Source organism: Haliotis asinina, chromosome 13, assembly GCF_037392515.1.
Source record: "Haliotis asinina isolate JCU_RB_2024 chromosome 13, JCU_Hal_asi_v2, whole genome shotgun sequence".
Taxonomy (NCBI): domain Eukaryota; kingdom Metazoa; phylum Mollusca; class Gastropoda; order Lepetellida; family Haliotidae; genus Haliotis; species Haliotis asinina.
In genome coordinates, this window is record NC_090292.1 from 54,352,718 (window position 1) to 54,376,047 (window position 23,330).

General features: G+C 40.1%; 1 long non-coding RNA gene across 1 annotated transcript in view; it reads left to right on the forward strand.

The window, feature by feature from the left end:
• The window catches only part of LOC137259735 (uncharacterized), a 44,269-nt gene that overhangs the window by 15,187 nt on the left and 5,752 nt on the right, over positions 1-23,330 (forward strand). The window lies entirely within an intron of this gene.

Genomic DNA, 23,330 nt, shown 5'->3' on the forward strand with positions numbered 1-23,330 from the left:
TGAAATAAAGGCCAATTAGCTTTAGAAAAATTCCATCTTGACGTCGACAGATCATCAGTTGGATTTATAGCAGTGATTACTGTCGGAAAATGGTCACTACCACACAGGTCACCGTGGACTGACCATGAAAATTCATTAAGTATGGTTGGATCTGTGATTGACAAATCTAGTACTGAATATGTACCCGTTGCTGGATGTAGATATGTGTTCGAACCGTCGTTAAATATGCACAAGTCATTATTAGAAACAAAATCTTCAAGAATTTTACCTTTATTGTTCGTATCGTTGCTTCCCCACAGAGGATTATGACCGTTGAGATCTCCCGTTATAACACAGGGTCCAGGCAATTGGGAATATAAATCCTGAAGTTCTGATAGCTGAAGAGTCGAGGATGGTGGTATGTACAACGAACAGAGTGTGATCGTGACGTGTAAGGTTAGTCGGACAGCAACAGCCTGAAGTTTAGTTGTAAGAGGAACAGGGCTGTGAATGATACCCTGTCTCACCAAAATGGAGGCACCCCCGGTTGCTTTATCCCCCGGAGGTGAAAAACAGTGATACGAGTTGTACTGACGCATTTCAAACTTATCATCACGTTTAAGAAATGTTTCCTGTAGACTAAATGCTGATGGGTTTAAATCTTGAGCTAATAATTGGACTTCGTGAAAATTATTCCTAAGCCCTCTGCAATTCCACTGTACTACATTTGTAGCGTTACTCATGGCGGTTCTATTGGAGACCTCTCACGTGTACGAGAGGAGGGTGTACCGTTATTTCGGTTTTGTGAAGATGGCGTATCATCCATCTCCAAAGGCTCAAACAAATTGTGAACCTCTACAGGAGTATCAGCAGGAGATTTCTTTGATCTACGATTTAGACGCTTTCTTTGCGATTTTGACATTTCACCTTTTGACGTTTCAACATCTATAGCTGTTTGAACAACTTCACCTGATACATGACTAATAGTCTGAGAGGCAGACGTTGTAAAAAAGCCCTGACTGCCAGAAGTACTATTCACATGAACAGGTTTCTCAGAAGCCATCCAGGTCAAATCCGTTTGACACGAAGTAGAGATTGTTTCTGGTCGTCGTGAGACTGCAGCAGAGTATGTCACAGTGGGAGAGGGATTGTGTTGATTCTGGCTAAGGACTTTGTTTTTAGCCTCCATGAAGGAAATATTTGTTTCATACTTTAATTTAAGTATCTTAGATTGCATTTGCCATTCAGGACAACATTTAGAAGAGGAAAGATGACTGCTTCCACAATTGGCACATTTAATATCATTGCTGCAGTCAGAGTCCTGATGATGTTCACTACAACGATGACAACGAGGAGTGTTTCGACAGGACTTAGACCCGTGTCCAAACTTCTGACAGGAATAGCAGCGGAGTGGAGTGGGGATATACACCTCCACTCCGATATTGAAATAGCCGGCTTTGATTGACTTTGGCAGAGTGCACGATGAAAAGGTAAACATGTAAGTGTGGCCAGGTACAATGCTACCATCCTGCTTCTTAACAGGAAAGCGTTTGACGGAAGTTACATTCTGATCCTTAAGTTCAGCCACTATTTAATCCTCGGACATGTCCGCCAGACAATGGGCTCTATCCCTAACAATGCCTCTACTTGAGTTCAGAGTTCTATGAGCTGAGACAGCAACATTGACGTTGGCAAATTGATGTTGTTGCAATAAATTTATGGATTGCTGTCGTCGCGCACACTCAACAAGAAGTGTACCTCCTCTGAGACGTGAAACGTTCTTAACCTCTCCACAAATAGATTGTATTGTCTTTGATACTAGAAATGGATTGATCTTGAGTGGTTCACCATTGGTAGATTCAATAACTATGAATCTTGGCCAAGGTTCTTGGTGTGTTGGACCTGAAACATCTTCATTACAAGAAAGATGATCAGCCTCTAAACGTCTTTTTTTGTCGTTTCTCGTGGAACCAGAAAGGGTGATTGACATGGTGATGATAATAGATTCAGCACTCCCGCTCCCCACCCGCCACCGAGTGTCAACGAGGACAGTGTTGTACTGCAGTGGAACTCCAGCCTGCAAACACTAAGGATACAGGAGTGGTATACTCCAGTAAATACGACATGAGTAGCTACATTTGTCTACCAATTCAAATGCTAGGCTGGTTCGGCTATTAGCAAGAAATTGGAGACATATAGAACACAGAGGTCGACATCACCAGATTGGCCCATGAGCCACCGCCTTCTGGCATAGGACTCTAGGCAAGTAGATATAGCAAAAAGGTATTACACACTAGACGTCAAAAAGACCAATGCCCAATAAATCAAATGTGCGAAAATACTTTCTATGCACAGGGCATGGCGTGACCAGCCGATTGATAGAATCGGGCCGATTCTACCACCCGTCTAGGTGAAGTAAGGGCCGAAGTGGTGTGTTGAGCAATAGGAGCAAAATGGTTCAGTCCCCTACTGCCCTCAACCACCAGGATCCCGTCCTCCACCGACACGGGACGCAACCCACGGCAAACAGGTTGCCCAATTTAGTCGCCTCTTACGACAAGCAATGGGGTGCTGTGGACACATTCTGTCCCGGGTCCACACGGGAGGCTGGTGAAAGAAGGGAACGACGTTGTTCTGAAGAATGTTGTCACGGTAGTAAACGGCATTCACTCTGCCACGACAAACAATCAGAGCGGTTCTGTGGTGATAACTTATCCCTCCCCACACCATAATGCTGTCTCCACCCCACCGATCGGTTTGCACAACACAATCCTGATGATAACGTTCACCCCGTCGACGCCATACCCTTAGACCCCCGTCAGCATTTCGCAAGTGAAAACGCGACTCGTCGGAGAACACCACACCATGCCAACGTCGTAACAACCACACACGATGCTGTTCAGCTCATTGTCGGCGTTCACGGCGATGCCTGTCAGTCAGGATGGGTCCAACGTAAGGGCGTCGACAACGTAACCCTGCCGCACGGAGACGGCGTCGGACGGTGGAAGCGCTGATCAAACCACGTCGACCCTGGACAGCGTTGGCGGTTCTGGCAGCGGGCAAGGTTCGATCCCGAATATGGCGCCGTACAATGTCTTGATCTTGACGAGGGGTGGTAACAAGTGCCTGAACTGGGCGTTGCCGGTCCCTGCTGGTTCCTGTTTGTTGGTATCTGTTAGCAAGCCTCAGAATGGTCGAATGATGACACCCAAATCGTCGTGCAATGTTTCTGCTTGAAGCGCCGACCTGCAACATACCCAAGGCCTGTTCTCGTTCCTCTGGTGACAATCTTGGCATGGCGAAAAAACTTTACTTACGAAAGTACTGCGAAAATGAGAACGGTTTTGTGCCGAGGTCATTTATACCCCTGAACAGCATGCTTTCTGCATGCAATTTGTGCCCTTCGTGTATGATGTGCATGAATTTTGTTGTTTTCATGTGATGTGTTCGATGATGTGTTCGAACGATCCGTTTTTTACTGTAGAGCGTTATTTTCGATCTAGTGTGTTATTATCAAAATTCCCACCATTAATTTTCCATTTCCAAAAGATTCTATTGCCTTATTTCAAAATTTACAGGTGGTGCGTTTTCAATGATGTTCAGTATATATTGAAAAACAACATAAACATAAACAGTATATACTCTTTTCAGACTCTCTTTCTTGTCTTCAGGCTATTAAAAATATTTCTTGTAAGCATCCACTTTTAATTGAAATCATTGAATTGTATAATGATCTTGCCACTGGCCAATACGACATCGTCTTTTGTTGGTTACCCAGCCACGTAGGCATTTCTGGGAATACGATGGCCGATCTTGCTGCCAAGGCGGCACTGAATAAATCTGTGACACCACTTCATATTCCATACTCAGATTTTAAACCTACTATTAGATCTTATATACGTGATCTGATGCAGAAGAAGTGGGACACCCAAGTAGGTGTAAATAAATTACATGCGATAAAACCCTACATTGGTTACACCTACTTGGGTTGTCAGTCCAGACTTGAAGAGGTCATTATGCGACGATGTCGTATTGGCCACACCAGATATACACATGAATACCTGTTGAAAGATGACGATCCTCCGTTCTGTATCCCCTGTGATGAAAGAATCACAGTCAAGCACATTTTGCTTGACTGTGTTGAATATTCCATCACAAGGGATACCTATTTTCAATCACGAACTCTGAAGGATCTTTTTAGTAATGTAAGTTCTCATTTAATCATTGCATTTTTAAAAGAACTAGATTTGTTGAATGACTTGTAAATAGTTCAATATTTTATTAGTGGTAGTCTAGATTAGTAACTAAGACTGTTAGTGGCTGTACCCTCAAAGGGGGTGGAAGTATTGTAAAATTATTGTCCTCCTGAGAGGGTACGTAAGTCCCAAAACATTCTATGTAAATTTAGTACGGCCAAACCTTTAATCGTAGTATCGTTGTTGTTTTTAATACTGGCTAATTTTCATTATAACCGCCGATAGCTGAAGGGATGGTGTTAATCCAGCTAGGGTCCATGCAGGTAGCAAAAGTACTGTAAGTCCCCATGGATCCTATTATGGTGATCTGCCTTCGGTTGTTGGCGGTCTCTAGCCCGTGTTTTATATCGTATTGTCCTCTTTAATTACAATATTTTAGCTTTCGATGCTAGTTTTATGTTCATATCTGTGATAGCATAGTATTTGTACTGTCCTTCGATGACAGGTTTTTACGTTTTCAATTTATATTTTAAAACTGACATGAATTAAATTAAATTGTTCTCGTCACGATATGGCTGTAATATTGCCGATGTGACGGTAAATTTTAACTCACTCACTCACTCACTCATTGATTGAAGTTGAGTATTGTATATTGTCATTAGCAGACAAGCAGAGAGTTAGGTGTCAATAAACAGACATTGAGTTTTGTCTGTGACAGAGACTGCTTGTCATAATCAATATATTTTTCTATGTTTCCATACACATGATTTAAACCATTTCAGTTTTGAGGCTGAACAGTGAAATTATCATGTCTAATATTACACACATGGGTTGCAAATATGCAGGTATTGTACCATTGTATTGTTATTACTGCCGACCCAAGATGCTTGTAACCGCAAGAAACATCCCTTGTTCTCCCACTTCGACAGCAACGATAATCCTTGCATACATCACTTGTGTTTATACGAGTTGGCTTCCCGGATCAAGCTAATATTAATCACTGCAGGTAATTTGTTATCGAACGGAATCAGAATCTGTTTTGTGTTGCATGTGATCTTGAGCAGATACAAGGTACGGGACAGACTCTGTAAGACGTCTATTGTCCATGCAGCATCAACTAGCATTGTTTCGGTGTATTCCCCGAGTGGCCGCACTCTGGATTGCGCAATTATTAACCACGGTCTTCACTCAGGGACAACCGAACCGGAACGATGACCGCTTATCGAGACAACCTCACAAACCACCAATTAACAGGCGTGCAAACTCAGCAGCCACTTCGGCATAAATCATTGGTTCAACGAGGCAATTACATGTTCATGGGTATTGTCACTTTGAACACTGATGCATTGTCACATAGGTATTGTTTATCATCTCATCTGGTGCGCTGGTCTTGCCGAGCATGTTGATGAATTCAAATTATGGCTCACATCTCTTACATTGTTATTATTGTATGTATGTAGTATATGTCCGGTTTCGTGTCTATTCACCTTCAACCCATATCGCATACAAAAACAATTTAGGCTTTTTGGGATTGGAAAATGCACCCCAGTTCTGTTAAATTAATCTTGCACGACGTGAATCCACTAAGACGTTACAACTGTGTTATAATGAAACGGGTGGGAATAATGCATAAGCCTTTTAAATTGTAAAAGCTATAATGAAATGCGGTCAAATTCGCACTGTAAATACTCGGTTGTCTGGTGCCAGTAGGCTTTCAACAGCGGAAAACAACATCATTGAAAGAAAGTCTATATTTAATTGTATAACGATGGTGTTTAATATTATTCAACTAAGATAATTCTGGTTGTGAAACAAAAATATCAGACGAGTTGATCACGCTGACTGCTTATTACTTGGAATAAACATGAAGCTACCACTCATGCAGGAGTGTCATCAATTCTAGTCTTTAATTTTATTCAATTAGATAATTCTGGTAGTGAAATAAAGTATTCTGCCAGAAATGTCTGCATGAAAAAAATTCTGCCAGAAATTTCTGCAGGAAAAATAAATTCTGCCAGAAATTTCTGCAGAAATGCATTTTCAGGGGCAATTTGTGAGCTTATTTACACGTGGAAACACTGGCACATGAACGTTTCGTGTTCATCTCCTCGAGATCTTTCCAGTGATATAAAATATGTCTTTGTAGCTTGCTCCCTTCTGTGTGTCAAGTTAGGACTCGCTGGCTATTCCTAAGTTGTCACGCCCGGCCTTCTGGGCATCAAATAGTTTGACAAATATATTTGGAGTAAATATTCCACATTTCTGGGAAATAGATAAAATTGAAATCGTAACTTTTTTGCACGTCGAGACAAGTCATGGCCACAACATTTTAAATTCATCGTATACGAAAAGATTATTCCCAGATATTTATATTCAATTTGACTGACAACAGCAACAGGTTTTCAGTGGAAAACCAGTTCTCCTCGGATGCTACAGCACCACCCCTTCTAAACATGACTATGTTAGTTTTTGTCTAAATTAACAGATAGTTTCCAGTTTGCAGAATAACTTTCAAGAACATTTAGCTGATGTTGCAAACCAGTAATAGTTTCGGATATCAAGATAACATCGTCTGCAAATAGAAGCGTAAACAGTTCTATCATATCTGGAAACAACTGCACACCATGTTTGCCATTTTGCATAACATCGTATTAAAATTCATTAATGCAAAACGAGAACAAAATCGGACTTACAATGCATCCTTGCCGTAGTCCCAATGGACAGTCAAAATAATCTGTTACACCAGAGCCACATCGCCCACAGGAGCTTATATTTGAATACATTGCTTTTAACATGCTAAACATTTTCCCACCTAACCCGACATTACGTAAGCAATACCATAGTTTCTGTCTATCTACAGAATCGAAAAATTTCTTAAAAGCGACAAACTGCATACATTTTGTGTTTTCGACGGGATAAGCATTTCTGAATAAGTACATACAAAGTGAAAATATGATCTGTTGTGGAGCATTGCTTACGAAACCCAGCTTGAGTCTCAAGAATCTTGTCCCTCATGTTTCAGACAGTCAGCTATTTAGTATGGACGTCAAGACTTTTCCGAGAAAACTCATAAGAGATATTCACCTATAATTATCGGGATTGTTAATGGCACCTTTCTTATGAATTGGGACAATAATAGAAGACGACCATGTGCGGGGAAATACTACTTTTGCGAACAAACTATTGAAGCATTTAGTGGGAAATGGAAGAATTTCTGTAACTGAACATTTAAGCATTTCAATAATGATACCATCAGGACCAGCTGTTTTTCCACATTTTAGTTGTGAAATAGCATTTCTGATTTCATCACCCGATATAGGTGAATCTAGCACAAATTCATCTACTTCATCATAGCGCCCATTAAACTCATCCGAGATTTCTAAAATTACTTGGTCGGAGTCAGACTGATCGAACTCTGCATCATTCGAGAGAACATTCGGCACCCGTGGCGAGCCACCTCCTCGTGGTGGGTGCTGGGTAACGCGAAGAGCTCGCCGACACCCCCGTAGTGGACCCGGGGGGATATTTGGTCCACCAACCCGTTTGCCGTGGGTTGTGTCGGTGGAGGACGGGAGTCTGGGGTTTGAGGGCACTGGGAGCCTGTAACCGTGCTTCCTTTGCTCAACACACCCCTTCGACCCTTACTTCACCTAGACGGGTGGTTGAATGGGCCCGGTTCAACCAATCGGCTGGTCATGCTAAGCCCTGTACATGTAAATTTGGCTGCACAAATTTGAGACACTATTTACAAATTTTGTTCTAGCTTCATGATGATATAATTTTATTTTTATTGTGATTTCGATATCCAACTTTGTAACTTGCCTAGAGTCCTATGTCCAGAAGGCAGTGGCTCATGGGCCAATCTGGTGGAATTATTGAACTTTTTTAATTTTTCTGCTGGAGTATATCATCTGAGTATCCTTGGTGCTGCATGTCGGAGATCCGCTTGTGTTTAGCATTGTCCTTGTGATACTCCGTGGTGGGTGGGGAGCTCGGATCATGAACGACTATACACATACCATGGACTACGAAACACCCTCTAAGAAAACAAAACGTCCCCATGACACTGATGATGACGAACAACGACCCTCCACTGTACTTGATTACTGGCCACGTTTCCTGATTATTGAGACTTTGGATAAGACTCCCTTGAAACTAAATCCTTTCGCGATTTCAAAAGCAGTTTATGGCATAGCAGGAGAAGTGAAGAATGTTCAGAGGTTGCGTTCAGGATCCCTGTTAGTCGAATGTAACAGGAAACAGCAAGCAATGAACCTGCTATCAACAGATATGTTTGTTGGTGTTCCCGTTAAGATCTCTGCTCATAGAACTTTGAATACTAGCAAAGGGATTGTAAGAGACAGAGATCGCCTCTTTGCTGACATGACAGAGATTGATATTGCTTCTGAGATGAAAGACCAAGGAGTGTTATTTGTCAGGAGATTTACAACCCGCAAAAATAATGAATCAGTTCCAACAAACACTTATCTCTTCTCGTTTTCAGCGCCAAACCCTCCTAAATCAATCAAGGCAGGTTACTGTAATGTGAACGTTGATGTGTACATCCCTAGTACTCTGCGGTGCTTTAAATGTCAAACGTACGGACATGGAGTGAATAATTGTACATTGTCCGTTACTTGTGCTCACTGTGCTGAGAATACACATGTAACAGAAGATTGTGACAATAGTTATAAAAAATGCACCGATTGCCACGGAAGTCACTCATCCTTTTCTAAAGACTGTCCAGTTTGGAAACAGCAGATGGAAATAAATCGGGTTAAATATACCAGGAATGTCAGCTTTGCTGAAGCAAAAAAGCTTGTTCAGTCTAGTTCAGTGAAACCTATGCCTCTATCGCCAGTTCATCAACCGAAACAACCCATAAGAAAAGTCCTTCAGTCACAATTAAAAATACCTCCTCGCACTCATGCCAAACAGACTTGACATGGGTAAACTCTGACACTCCTACACGATTGTCTCCTGATCAGTTCACTCAGACAGCAAAATCACTTTCACAGCTGAACCACTTGCAGGAACAATCTTCTCTTCCACAAACTTGTTCTCAACCTGACAGAAATGAGAACCAACCTGGAAAGTCCAAAATCAAATCACGGATAGACACTTCAAAAACAAATCGGGCATCTGAAGGGTCAGATAAGATAAAAATATCTAACAAATTTGGATCACTAGAGGATATGGATGTTTCTGATAGCATCCATCAAAGGGCACATAGTTTATCGCCCTCAAAGAAAGTGCGGGGCAGATCCCCAATCAACCCTCCTAAAAGATAGTTCATTCTAAAAAACTAGTACAGTGGAATTGTAGAGGCTTACGGTCCAATTTTAATGAGTTACAACTTTTAGTCCAAGATTTTGCACCATCGGCTTTCTGTCTGCAGGAAACTTATTTGAAGCAGACAGATGCTTTTGATTTACGGCATTTTGATGCATATCATTACTTTTCACCTCCGGGTGACAGAGCCACTGGGGGATCTTCAATCCTTGTTAAACAGGATGTTATGCATAGTCCTGTACCACTCGCAACTAACCTCCAAGCTGTTGCAGTTAGACTAACTCTTCATGTTACCTTTACACTATGCTCTTTGTATATTCTGCCTGCTTCAGCACTCCAACTGTCAGATCTGCAAGCTCTCTATGACCAACTTCCTAAACCTTGTATTATAATGGGTGATCTCAATGGCCATAACCCGATATGGGGTGGCTCAAACACTAACTCAAAGGGTCAAATACTGGAAGATTTTATCTCCAATAATGATTTGTGTATTTACAATGATGATTCTAGCACTTACCTGCACCCTGCAACTGGCACTTACTCTTCTTTAGACTTGTCTCTTTCAGATTCTAGGCTACTTAATGAATTTGAATGGTCGGTCCACAATGACCTCTGTGGAAGTGACCATTTTCCAACTATCTTATCAGAAATTAATCCGTCTGACTCTCCATCATATTCGAGATGGAATTTTTCCAAAGCAGACTGGTCTTTATTTCTTGCTTTATGCACATCTAAAATACGGCCCGAAGTTTTTAGTGACATCGCTGATCCCATTCAGTGTTTTTCTGACGTTTTAAATGAAATTGCTGATTAGTGTATACCCAAGTCCTCTACCAATCCACATGTACGGAAACCATGGTTTAATACAGATTGTAGACAAGCCAGGAAAGCGAGAAAAAAAGCAGAAAAATATTTCCGCCATCACCCAACTGTCCACAACTTAAATGAATTTAAAATACTCAACGCAAAAGCTCGTCGTACCTTCAAACAAAACAAACGGCAATCCTGGAGAAACTATGTCTCCAAAATTAATTCACGTACGCCAATATCCAAAGTATGGAACATGGTTCAAAGAATTAAAGGTAAAGGTTCAAAAGCTGGTGTTCACCATCTTAAAGATGGGGATAATTTAATTACTGACACATCTGAAATTGCAAATAAAATTGGCGAAACTCTTGCCGAAAATTCATCATCGGCGAATTATGTCCCTGAGTTTCAGAGATATCAGAAACAACAGGAAAAGACAAAACTTAATTTCGATTCAAATAACGGGGAAGATTACAATGAAGTGTTTTCTTTACATGAGCTCCATACGGCTCTTGACCAAGCTCACGACACTGCAACAGGTGATGATAATATACATTACCAGCTACTGAAACACTAACCTGAATCATGTTTGATGACACTTTTGGATATATTTGACCAAATATGGACGTCTGGCAAATTTCCTTCTTCATGGCGAAATGCCATTGTAGTTCCAGTACCAAAACCTGGTAAGGATCATACAGATCCGTCGAATTATAGACCAATATCGTTAACTAGCTGTGTCTGCAAAACCATGGAGCGTATGGTGAATAATAGATTAGTTTGGTATCTTGAAACCAATAACCTTATCACAAATATTCAGTGTGGTTTCAGGAAAGATCATAGTACCATTGATCATTTGGTACGTTTAGAATCCTTTGTTTAAAATGCTATAGTCAATAAACAACATGCTGTATCAATTTTCTTTGATCTTGAAAAGGCTTACGATACCACATGGAAACATGGCATTTTGAAGGATCTACATGGTTTTGGTTTGAGAGGCCGTTTGCCTCTTTTTATATCACAATTTTTAAAAGACAGGCAATTTCAAGTCCGTGTGGGTTCAACCCTGTCTGATCATTATAAACAGGATCAGGGTGTTCCTCAGGGCAGTATTGTGTCGGTGACCTTATTTAGCATTAAGATTAATAGTTTATCCAAGGTTTTAAACGATTCAATTGATGGATCACTTTTTGTGGATGATTTTAATATTTCCTGTCGTGGTAAAAATATGCATACTATTGAACGGCAACTGCAGTTATGTTTAAATAAAATAAATAAATGGTGTCTTGAAAATGGTTTTAAGTTCGCAAAGTCGAAAACTAACTGTCTACACTTTTGTAGGAAATATAAATCGCATAAAGACCCTCAACTATATTTAAATAGCACTCCCATTAAATTTGTAAATGAGGCCAAGTTTCTGGGCCTAGTTTTCGACTCCCATTTCACTTTTTTGCCGCATATCAAATCCCTCAAAGCCAAATGCCTGAAAGCACTCGATCTGTTGAAAGTTGTTTCCAACTCAAAGTGGGGAGGGGATCAAGCTACCCTCCTACACCTATATCGATCACTGATCCGTTCAAAACTCGATTATGGCTCCATCGTATATGGTGGAGCCTGTAAAAGCAACCTTAAACTTCTTGATTCTGTCCACCACCAAGGTCTAAGACTTTGTCTTGGGTCTTTCAGAACTTCACCTATTGACAGTCTTTACGTTGAGGCTGATGAACCATCTCTTACACTACGTCGTATAAAATTATCCTTACAATACATTACTAAATTATACTCTAATGAATCTAACCCTGCATATAACTGTGTGTTCAATCCACTTTATGGGGATTTGTATGACAAGAAGTCTTCTCTGGTTCCACCTCTAGGACACAGAATTAAACCCTTTCTTTCTTCGGCCGGCATTGAGCTGAAAAACATAGCTCCCTCTCGTCTTCTTTCTTCTCCTCCTTGGCAGTTGGTTATGCCTCAAGTCGACCTAACATTAACTTCATTTAAAAAATCAGAAACTAATGAATTGCAATATAAACAAGAAGATAACCAATTAAAAACTAAATATAGCAATTACAAACCCTTATTTACAGATGGTTCGAAGGACGGTGGCGCAGTGGCTTGTGCCACTGTCATTGGATCCAGAACAATATCTTCTAGATTGCCAGACAACAGTTCTATTTTTACAGCTGAAGCAAACGCCATACTAGCGGCTCTTAAATATATTCAAAAACACCCTAAACGTAAAGAATATATAATCTATTAAGACTCTCTTTCTTGCCTTCAGGCTATTAAAAATATTTCTTGCAAACATCCACTTTTAATAGAAATTATTGAATTGTATAATGATCTTGCTACTGGCCAATACGACATCGTCTTTTGTTGGTTATTTCTGGGAATACACTGGCTGACCTTGCTGCTAAGGCAGCACTCAAACAATCTGTGACACCACTTCTTATTCCCTACACTGATTATAAAGCAAACATTAGGTCTTACATCCGTGATCTGATCCAGAAGAGGTGGGACACTCAAGTAGGTATCAACAAACTACATGAAATAAAACCCTACATTGGTTACACTTACTTGGGTTGACAACCCAAGTAAGTGTAACCAATGTAGGGTCCAGATTTGAAGGGGTCATCATGCGACGATGTCGTATTGGCCATACAAGATATACACATGAATATTTGTTTAAAGGTGAAGATCCTCCGTTTTGTATCCCTTGTGATGAAAGAATCACAGTCAAGCATGTCCTGCTTGACTGTGTGGAATATTCCATCACAAGGGATCAGTATTTTAAATCAAGAACTATGAAGGATCTTTTTAGTAATGTCAGTGTTCATTTAATCATTGTGTTTTTAAAAGAATTAGACTTGTTACATGACTTGTAAATAGATTAATATTTTATGAATGGAAGTTGAATTAGCAACTAAGATTGTTTGTGGCTGTATCCTCGAAGGGGGTTGAAGTACCGTAAAATTATTGTCCTCCTGAGAGGGTACGTAAGTCCCAAAAGGGTTTAAGTCAGATTTGATCTTCCACTTATTTAATCGTAGCATATGTGTAATTTTAATCTGTGGCTAATCTTGCATACAGTCGCCAACAGCTGAGGGGATGATGTAAATCCAGCCAGGGATCATGCAGGTAGCAGAGGTACTGTAAGTCCCCATGGTCCCTGGTATGGTGATCTACCCTCTGTTGTTGGCGATCTATGGCCTGTTTTTATATTGTACTGTCCACATATTGATACTATCATTTTTTAAGTTTCCACGCTAGTTTTAATACCAACTGTGATAGTCTAGTGGTTTTACTGTCCTTCGTCGACAGGGTCTTCATAATATACATATATATTATTTTTGTCACGTATGTTCTCGTCACGATATGGCTGCAATATTGCCGATGTGACGTTAAATATTAACTCACTCACTCACTCGAGAGAACATTCCTGAAATGGATGAGCCACTAAGTTTTGGAAATTGAATTTTGTTGAGAGCGTTTATTTTTAGTAATTTCTTTCCAGAATTCAGACTGGAAATATATAGAAGTATTTAGTCTATTTACCTATTTCGCGCTTTACAGTAAGTTTGTCTTTGCCTATCAGTGCGCTAACGTCGAAACTTTCTTAGGGCTCTACGTGCATTTTTCTTAGCCAATTCACATTCCTTGCTAAACGGTTTATATTTAGGATTGTCTTTGTACGCCTTGTTCATACATTCAACAGATTTCATTATCACATCACCGAGATCATTAATAGCCTGGTCGATATCGGCCTCAAGTTTAATCAGCAAGTTTTCACCAAGTTGGCCCAATTTCTGAGGTAGAGTATTTAGAAATGTAGTACAGAATGATTCATTTCAGAATATCGTCTCTGTATTAGTTGGTTTGTTATAAGATGCATTTGATGTATGTGTCATTTTTGGGAAACTGCACGATAACACGAGTGGAAAAGAATCTGAATCATAGTGGTCACCTATATTAAAGTGTCGCAAATATTGAAATAAGTCTAGGGAGTAAATAAAGTAGTCATTTACCTTTCTCACAACAGTATGTATATTCACCATTTAGGTTCCCATTCACTCTACCATTAACTATGAATAAATGGAAGGCGTAGCACATATCTAGCAATATGCGACCAAATCTATTTACCATATTATTTTGAGATTGACGGTTCTCGACTGGAGTGTCATCATCGTCACAAAATGAACTAAAGTTCTGCAAGTCATCACTAGCACGTACAGGTGGATTATTGAGTTGACAAGTTCTAGCGTTCATGTCTCCACATAGCATCAGATGGGAGTTACTGAACTCTATTACGTTATCAACTAGTAGCTGTTCATGTTGATCAATACTGCAACTTGAATCACAATTGTCATAGCATCGTGAGCCCATGGGGGATATATAAGTGCATATCAGTTTTATATCTTTATCGATGGAGAATATTTCTTTTGACAAATTTACACAAATGGCGTTATCAATATGCAATTTTGACAACGTACATAATTTCTTAATTGACTCATGAATGCACAGGCATGTTCCACCAGACAGACGACCAGATTTGGACAGTTTAACAACAGGGCAATAGAATATGCCGTATCCATCTAACCAGTTCGTATCTAAATTCTCAACAAATGTCTCACTAGGCATACAATTTTGAATTTACCGAGATAGTCAGTGAAGTGTGGATCTATGACTTTACTTTTTAAACCATTTACATTCCAACACAGGAAAGTGAAATGTTTGACTGTATTGCTTTCACACGATGCACCGTCACGACCGCGTGCGGTGTTAGACAAGAAGGATCACTGTGGAGATTGTTCCGGGCTTTGGCCACACCGCTAGGCACTTGCACCCTGAGCAGTAGCATCGTTACGGTTCTGACTGCGCGTTGGGATCCTCCTACCACTGCTACGTGAAGTATCACGCTGATCCGAGGCTGCTGGAGCACTACCTGTTCGAGGCACTGAGACAATTTGCCATTCTTAACAAATCCGCACTGGCCTTCTCCTTTCAGCGTTTGTAGTTGCTTATGTTGGCGTGTTGTTAGGTCGCTCGCAATTCCATACCTTCTCCTTTAGGGCTCGAACCTTGTCGCCAGATGCCTGCAGTTTCACAATCATTGGGCGTGGCCTGTTAGAGTGATGGCGTTTAGCGCCAAGACGGTGGGCGCTGATGACGTCGTATGACTGCCATGTTTTGAATGTGACATTTTCATTTACACCATTCAGAGATGTTTCCTTACACTCTATGGATTTCTCATTTTCACCCTCTGGTATGCCATATATAATGACGTTGTTCCGCTGACTGTAGGCCTCACATTTATCGAGTTCATCGTCAATGTTTGATAGATGATAAAAAATAGACTCTACCTTTCCAGAAACCGCATCAATATCGCTGTACATAAAGTCCTGCTTATGAGTAAGAGTGATCGTGTCCGCACGCATATCACTAACTGATTTCTCAAGCTGTCTGTATTTGGTGTTCAGGCTTGCTATTTCAGTCACAGCACTAATTTGAAAAGTCAGATCAGATTTGACGTCACGTAACACTTGTAGAATTGCGTCTTTAACTTGAGTGAGTGAGTTTAGTTTTACGCTGCAATATTCCAAGTATATGGCGGCCGTCTGTAAATAATCGCGTTTGGACCAGACAATCCAGTGACCAACAACATGAGCATCGGCCTGCACAACTGGGAACCGATGACATGTGTCAACCAACCAGGTCTGACCATACGATCTCGTTAGTCACCTCTTACGACGAGCATAATCGCCTTTTATGGCAAGCATGGGCTGCTGAAGGCCTATTCTACCCCGTGACCTTCACGCGTATGTAACTTGTCTGGGGAGAGCCAGTGTCCTTGTAAGGCCACTGCATCTACATTGTGAGATATTATCTGATTAATGTATGCAGTACCATGCAGAATACCGCGTACATTCCATGTTAATAACGAGAGAGTCAAGATAGTGACTATAAACTTCATAAATAATTGGTCGTGGATTCCTGGAGGAAAGAAATTTCAAACACCTGACACCCGGGGGCCAGAAATATTTAACACCTGACCCATAGTCTTCATAATCATCGAGGTCAAGACCGACTTGCACTGCACAGGTGTCACGGTAGTATTACGAGAGTTTTTCTTCTTCAATCTCACAAACGTAACTCGACCGTTTTGATCATGGGTATAGTCACAGATTAAGTCTTTAACAGAGTCAAATGATTGTTCCACACTAACATTATAACACCTTGTATTGCGTGACACTGATCTGGTAGGATGAGACACATCATTCTGTACCTTGTTGGCAGTGTTCTTTGAATTCCGTGAAGAGTGGTGAGTGACTTTCTGCCAGGAGTTGGTGTCGTCTATTTGTTGTGAGCGTAAAGAAAGCATATCAGCATATTTAGCTGCAGGGTTTGTGCTGGTGTCAGATGTATTGTTGTACTCACCATGTTGACCTGTTATCACTGTGATATGGCGTGGTTCGCTGGATTCTGTCAATGTCGTGTCTCTTTCCGGGGTTGTCTGTGGCACTGACTGTGACGTTGACGTTGACACATCGTGCGTTGTCTTTCTTTGCTGTAATGGGGCTTAGATCTGTTCATATCCTTAGAAAGTATTCTCAATTTATTTTCAATTGTCTTTATCTTTGCATCAACTGTGAAGTTGGTTTTCAGAAGTTCCTTTTCCAAGTGTAGTATATGCTCTTGATAAGACCTGTTTTGCTGTTTTGACAGCTTTAATTCTGCCCTCAATTCTGTCCTTTTCTCTTCTTATTCGGTTAGTTTCTTATTTTTCCGTGCAAGCGTCTTATCTCTTCTTTAAGTTGCTGTTCCAGTTTCTCAAATATCTGATAGCTTTTGTCCATCATTTACAACTTGCTTTAATTGGACAATATGGCTGAGCATCAGTGATATAGAGTCATTTTGCTCACCTTGCGTAGTTGACTTGGCATAGACTCAGGCGGTGGAGTTGAGATCGGTAGAGTACTTTGTTCTGGAGTACATAGTCAGTAATAGTGCCTTCAATAAAGTGAAAGAGATAGTACTTGTAGATCACTGAATGTGTTGCTCCCTTTGTGTTCTTGCGCCTAACAAGCGGTCCTTTTGGAAAGTCGACACACGTGTGCTTTCAATAGTCATATAAGGTTTCTCTTATTTCATTTATCTCTTTGATCTTGTAATCACAGATGCCTTGTATACCATCAATGAAGGCGACTTTGTCTTTTGACCCAACCTTTCTTTTGATTTCTAAATAGATGGACTCATCTACATCAGCACACAGCTGGGTGATCTACAAGTGTCGACCATTGTATAGTCTTAATTAGCAGCTTGTGTGTTTACATTGCCAGGGGTTTTGAAAGTGTAATTTTGAGGATGAAGATTTCAACAAAATGTTTGTTTAGTGGTATGTTTCATGTTTCATGTTTCATGTTTCATGTGCATCATTACATGCAATATGTATAAATGGACATCACCTTGATACACTGAATACATGTAGGAGGAAAATATCCTCTATGTCAGCGGAACACAGCAAAATACGTCCTCAGTCGTGGGCGGTGAGGTAGTGAGTGAGTTAATATTTAACGTCACATCGGCAATATCTCAGCCATATCGTGACGAGAACATTAATACTATAAACACCTGTCAACGAAGGACAGCAAAACAACTAGAATAGCACAAATAGAAGTAAAACTAGGGTGGAAAGTTAAAACTAATACCACTAATCAGACAATACTATATAAAAACAGGCTATAGATAGACATCTAGCCAAAAATTAAAAATACACTTATGCTACGACTAAGAAAAGTGGAAAGTTTAAATTTACTGTGAATGTTTTTGGACTTACGTATCCTCTCATGAGAACAATCATTTTACAATACTTCAACTCTCTTTGAGGGTACAGCCACCAACAATTCAAGTTACTAATCTAAACTACCAATCATTAAAATACATCTATTTACACGACATATGTTCAAAATTCCACCACAAAATCAAATTCTTTTTAAAAAAAACAATAATTAAAAGAGAATTAACGCTGGTAAAAAGATCCTTCATTGTTTTAACTGTAAAATACTTCTCCCTTCTAACGGAGAATTCAACTCAGTCAAGCAGAATATGCTTGACCTTGACTCTCTCATCACAAACGGAGGATCCTCACCAATATTTAAAATACATCTATTTCTAGAACATATTACTCAAAATTCAACCAGAAAATCAATTTCTTTTGGAAAACCAATAACTAAATGAGAAGAAACAGTGGTAAAAGGATCCTTGATGGCTTTGACATTGAAATATCTATCCCTTGTGATGGAGAAAGTCAACACAATCAAGCAGACTATGCTTGGCCGTGACTCTCTCATCACAAGGGATACAAAATGGAGGATCCTCACCTTTTAAAAGGTATACATGAGTATATCTAGTATGGCCAATAGGACATCGTCGCAAAATGAAATCTGGACTGACAGCCCAAGTAGGTGTAACCAGTATACGGTTTTATTTCATGAGTGAGTGAGTGAGTGAGTTAATATTTCATGTCACATCAGCAATATTTCAGCCACATCGTGACGGGAACATTAATACTATAACACTGAAATGGAATATACGAGTATATGAAAACCTGTCGACAAAGGGCAGTAAAACAACTAGTATATCACAATGTGAATTAAAACTATCATGGAAAGTTAAAACTAATATCACTATTGAGACAATACAATATAAAAAACAGACTATAGATCGCCAACAACAAAAGGGACCACCACACTAGGGACCATGGGGACTTACAGTACCTTTGCTACCTACATGGACCACAGTTGGATTTACACCATCCCTTCAGCTGCTGGCCAAAAACGTTAGCCAAAATAAAAATAACATGAATACTACGATTAAAAACCTGGTAGGTTTAAATTTTGGGACACTTTTTAACAGGAAGTTATGGGTATATGGTATCGTCGCATGATGACCTCTTGAAATCGGGACTGACAACCCAAGTAGGTATAACCAATGTAGGGTTTAATTTTAAGTAGTTTATTGGTACCTACTTGGGTGTCCCACTTCTTCTGCATCAGATCACGGATATAAGATCTAATGATGGCTTTGTAATCACTGTAAGGAATAAGAAGTGGTGTCAAAGATTTGTTGAGTGTTGCTTTAGCAGCAAGGTCAGCCAATGTTCCTTCATGGTTGGGTAACCAACAGAAAACGATGTCGTATTGGCCAGTAGCGAGATCATTATACAATTCAATAATTTCTATTAAAAGTGGATGTTTACAAGAAATATTTTTAATAGCCTGAAGGCAAGAAAGAGAATCTGAATAGCTTATATATTGTTTACGTTTAAGGTGTGTTTGAATATATTTAAGAGCTGTTAATATGGCGTTAGCGTCAGCTGTAAAAAATAGAACTGTTATCTGGTAATCTAGAAGACATCGTTCTGAATCCAAGCCACTGCGCCACCGTCCTTGGACCCATCTGTACATAAGGATTTATAATTGCTATATTTATGTTTCAATTGATGATATTCTTGTTTATACTGTAATTCAATCGTTTCTGATTTTTGAAATGTAGTTAATGTTAGGTCAACTTGTGGCCTAACCAACTGCCAAGTAGGAGAAGAAAGAAGACTCAAAGAAGATATATTTTCCAGTTCAATGCTAGAAGCAGGAAGAACTGGCCTAATTCTGAGCCCAAGAGGCAGAACAAGGGAGACTTTCTGTTATACAAATCATCATAAAGAGGATTAAAGACACAATTAAATGCAGGATTTGACTCAATGGAAGCTAATTTTGTGGTTTATTGTAAAGATAGTTTTATACGGCATTGGTTGAGAGAAGGCTCATCAGCTTCGACATAAAGACTGTCGATAGCATAGGTTCTAAAAGAACCAAGACAAAGTCTTAGGCCTTGTTGATGGATAGAATCAAGTAGTGTTAGGTTGCTTTGACAAGCTCTATTATATATGATGATACCATAATCAAGTTTCGATTGCACGCGTGATCTATATAGGTGAAGGAGGGTAGTCTGATCCCCTCCCCATTTTGAATTAGAAACAAACTTAAATAAATCTGGAGCCTTCAAGCATTTGGCTTTTAGGGACTTAATATGAGGCAAAAAGGTAAAATGTGAATCAAAAATAAGTCCCAAGGACTTAGCCTCCTTGACAACTTTGATAGGGGTACCACTTAGAAATAGTTTTGGGTCCTTATGGGGTTTATATTTACGGCAGAATTGTATACCATTAGTTTTTGATTTAGAAAATTTGGAGACACCATTTATCTATTTGTTTAAACACAGCTGCATTTGCCGTTCAATAGTATGCATATTTTTTCCCATGACAAGAAATATTAAAATCATCCACGAACAACGACCCATCAATTGAATCGTTTAAAACTTTAGATAAACGGTTGATCTTGATGCTAAAAAGTGTGACAGACAAAATACTGCCTTGCGGAACACCCTGATCCTGATTGTAATGATCAGACAGGGTAGAACCTACACGGACCTGGAACTGTCTGTCATTTAAAAAGTTGGCCATGAATTCAGGCAAAGGACCTCGCAAGCCGAAGTCATGTAAATCCCTTAAAATGCCATATTTCTATGTTGTATCATATGCCTTCTCAAGATCAAAAAAGACAGATACAGCGTCTTGTTTATTGATCAGCGCGTTTTTAACAAATGATTCTAAACGCCCTAAGTGATCGACTGTACTTTTATTTTTACGGAAACCACATTGTATATCTGTTATAAGGTTATTTGTTTCCAAGTACCAAACAAGTCGATTATTTATCATGCATTCCGTGGTTTTGCAAACACAGCTAGTTAGTGAAGTAGGTCGATAGTTGGACGGATCCGTACTACTATAGCATCACGCGATGAAGAGGGAAATAACTTTTTGTCTGACTAGAATGGATGATCCGCCAGTGGCCCAATCACCCTGAGGTGATCAACAATGATATGCATTAAAATGACGAAAGTCAAATGTATCTGTTTGTTTTAAACATGTCTCTTGGAGACATATCGCTGAAGGTGTAAAATCTTGGACTAATAGCTGTAATTCATGTAAATTAGTCCTCAATCCTTTGCAGTTCCACTGTACAATATTATTGGAATAAACTATCTCTTGTGGGGATTGGTTGGGGACCTACCCCGCACGCTTTTGGAGGGCGACAAGCTATGTGCCCTAAAATGGACGTTTTCAGAAACGTCCATGTCTTCAAGAGACCAATATTTACTGAACAACTGAATTATATTTTGTGACCCTTAAGGAGCTCTGCCACTTTGTTGTTTTGAAGCATCAGGCTTTGGCTTCGGTTTACTTTTCACCGTTTGTTGACTATCAGCTGTCGATTGAGACTTTGAGTGTGACTAATATGATTTGTGATAAGAAGAAGACTTTGAGGTACTAGGAAGTGATTCCTCAATCTGTGATGATATAGCAGGGTACAGCATCTGTGGAGAATCGCAACTGACCCAAGTCAAGGTAGTTTGGCAGCTTGTGGATGATTTTGTTATTTTAGAGCTGCACACAGATGATGTGTTTGCTACTGTAGCATAACTCTCTGGAAGATCAGATCTCTTCACCAGTTTCTTTGCTTCAGGAAAAGAAATATTTTGGGTAAACTTTATTCTGTTGATCGACATTTGCTCTTTCCAAATTGGACACTGTTTCGAAGAAGATGAATGGTCGCCTGAGCAGTACGTGCATTTTTTAAAACCACTGTCACAATCTTTTGTTGTGTGTGTCTTCTCACCACAGTGAGCACACACAACAGACAGTGTACAGGTAGATATACCGTGTCCATATATCTGGCATTTAAAACACCTGAGCGGGTTGGTAATGTATGTTTCAACTTGAATGTTACAGTAACCTGCCTTTACTGACTTAGGAGCATTTGGAGACGAGAAGGAAAACAGATACGTGTCTGTTTGGATAGTTTCATTATTTTTCCGGGTTAAAAAAACGCTTGACATAAAGCACATATTGATCTTTCATTTTGGATGCCGCATTTTTCCCCGCACTCAACTAGCAGCGCACTCGAACGCAAGCATCTAATGTATTTAACATCCCCAGCAATACCTTGAATACCCTTAGATACTGAGAAAGGGTTCAACTGTAATGGTTTCTTGTCAGGAGTTTCAATTACAAGGAAACGTGGCCAATACTCAATCGATGCAGACGGTCTTTGGTCAATATCAACAGGGTCAATATCAAGTGGACGTTTTGTTTTCTTTGGTGGGATTTCATAAGCCATGGTTAGTATAATACGGTTCATCATGCGAGTTCCCCACCCACCACGGAGTATCACAAGGACAATGCTAAACGCAAGTGGGTCTTCAGCTTACGGCACCAAGGATGCCCGGATGATATACTCCAGCAGAAGAATTATAAATAACTATTCTACCAGATTGGCCCATGAGCCACCGCAGTCTGGACATAAGACTCTAGGCAAAGTTCAGAACGTCATAAAAGCATTTCAAAATCAGAAAATATCGATGAACAATTAAGCCAAGACCGAAATTAAAAGTCCAAATCAAAGCAGTACAATGGCATATATATATAGCCCATGCACAGGGCTTGGCGTTACCCAGCACCCACCATGAGGAGGTGGCTCACAACAGGTGCCTTGCATTCTGGAGCATGAGATTTATAATGTGCACTCTGGAGCATGAGAGTTTGAATTTGCAGTCTGTGGGGTGACGGTTGGAATGTGCACTCTGGAGTATGAGAGTTGGAATGTGCATTCTGGAGCGTGAGAGTTGGATCGTGCACTTTACAACGTGAGAGTTGGAGTGTGTACTCTGGAGCATGAGAGTTGGAATGTGCACTCTGGAACATGAGAGTTAGAATGTGCACTCTGGAGTATGAGAGTTGGAATGTGCACTCTGGAGTATGAGAGTTGGAATGTGCATTCTGGAGCGTGAGAGTTGGAACGTGCACTTTACAACGTGAGAGTTGGAGTGTGTACTCTGGAGCATGAGAGTTGGAATGTGTACTCTGGAGCATAACAGTTGGAATTTGCAATCTGTAGGGTGAGGGTTGAAATGTGCACTCTGAAACATGTTAGTTGC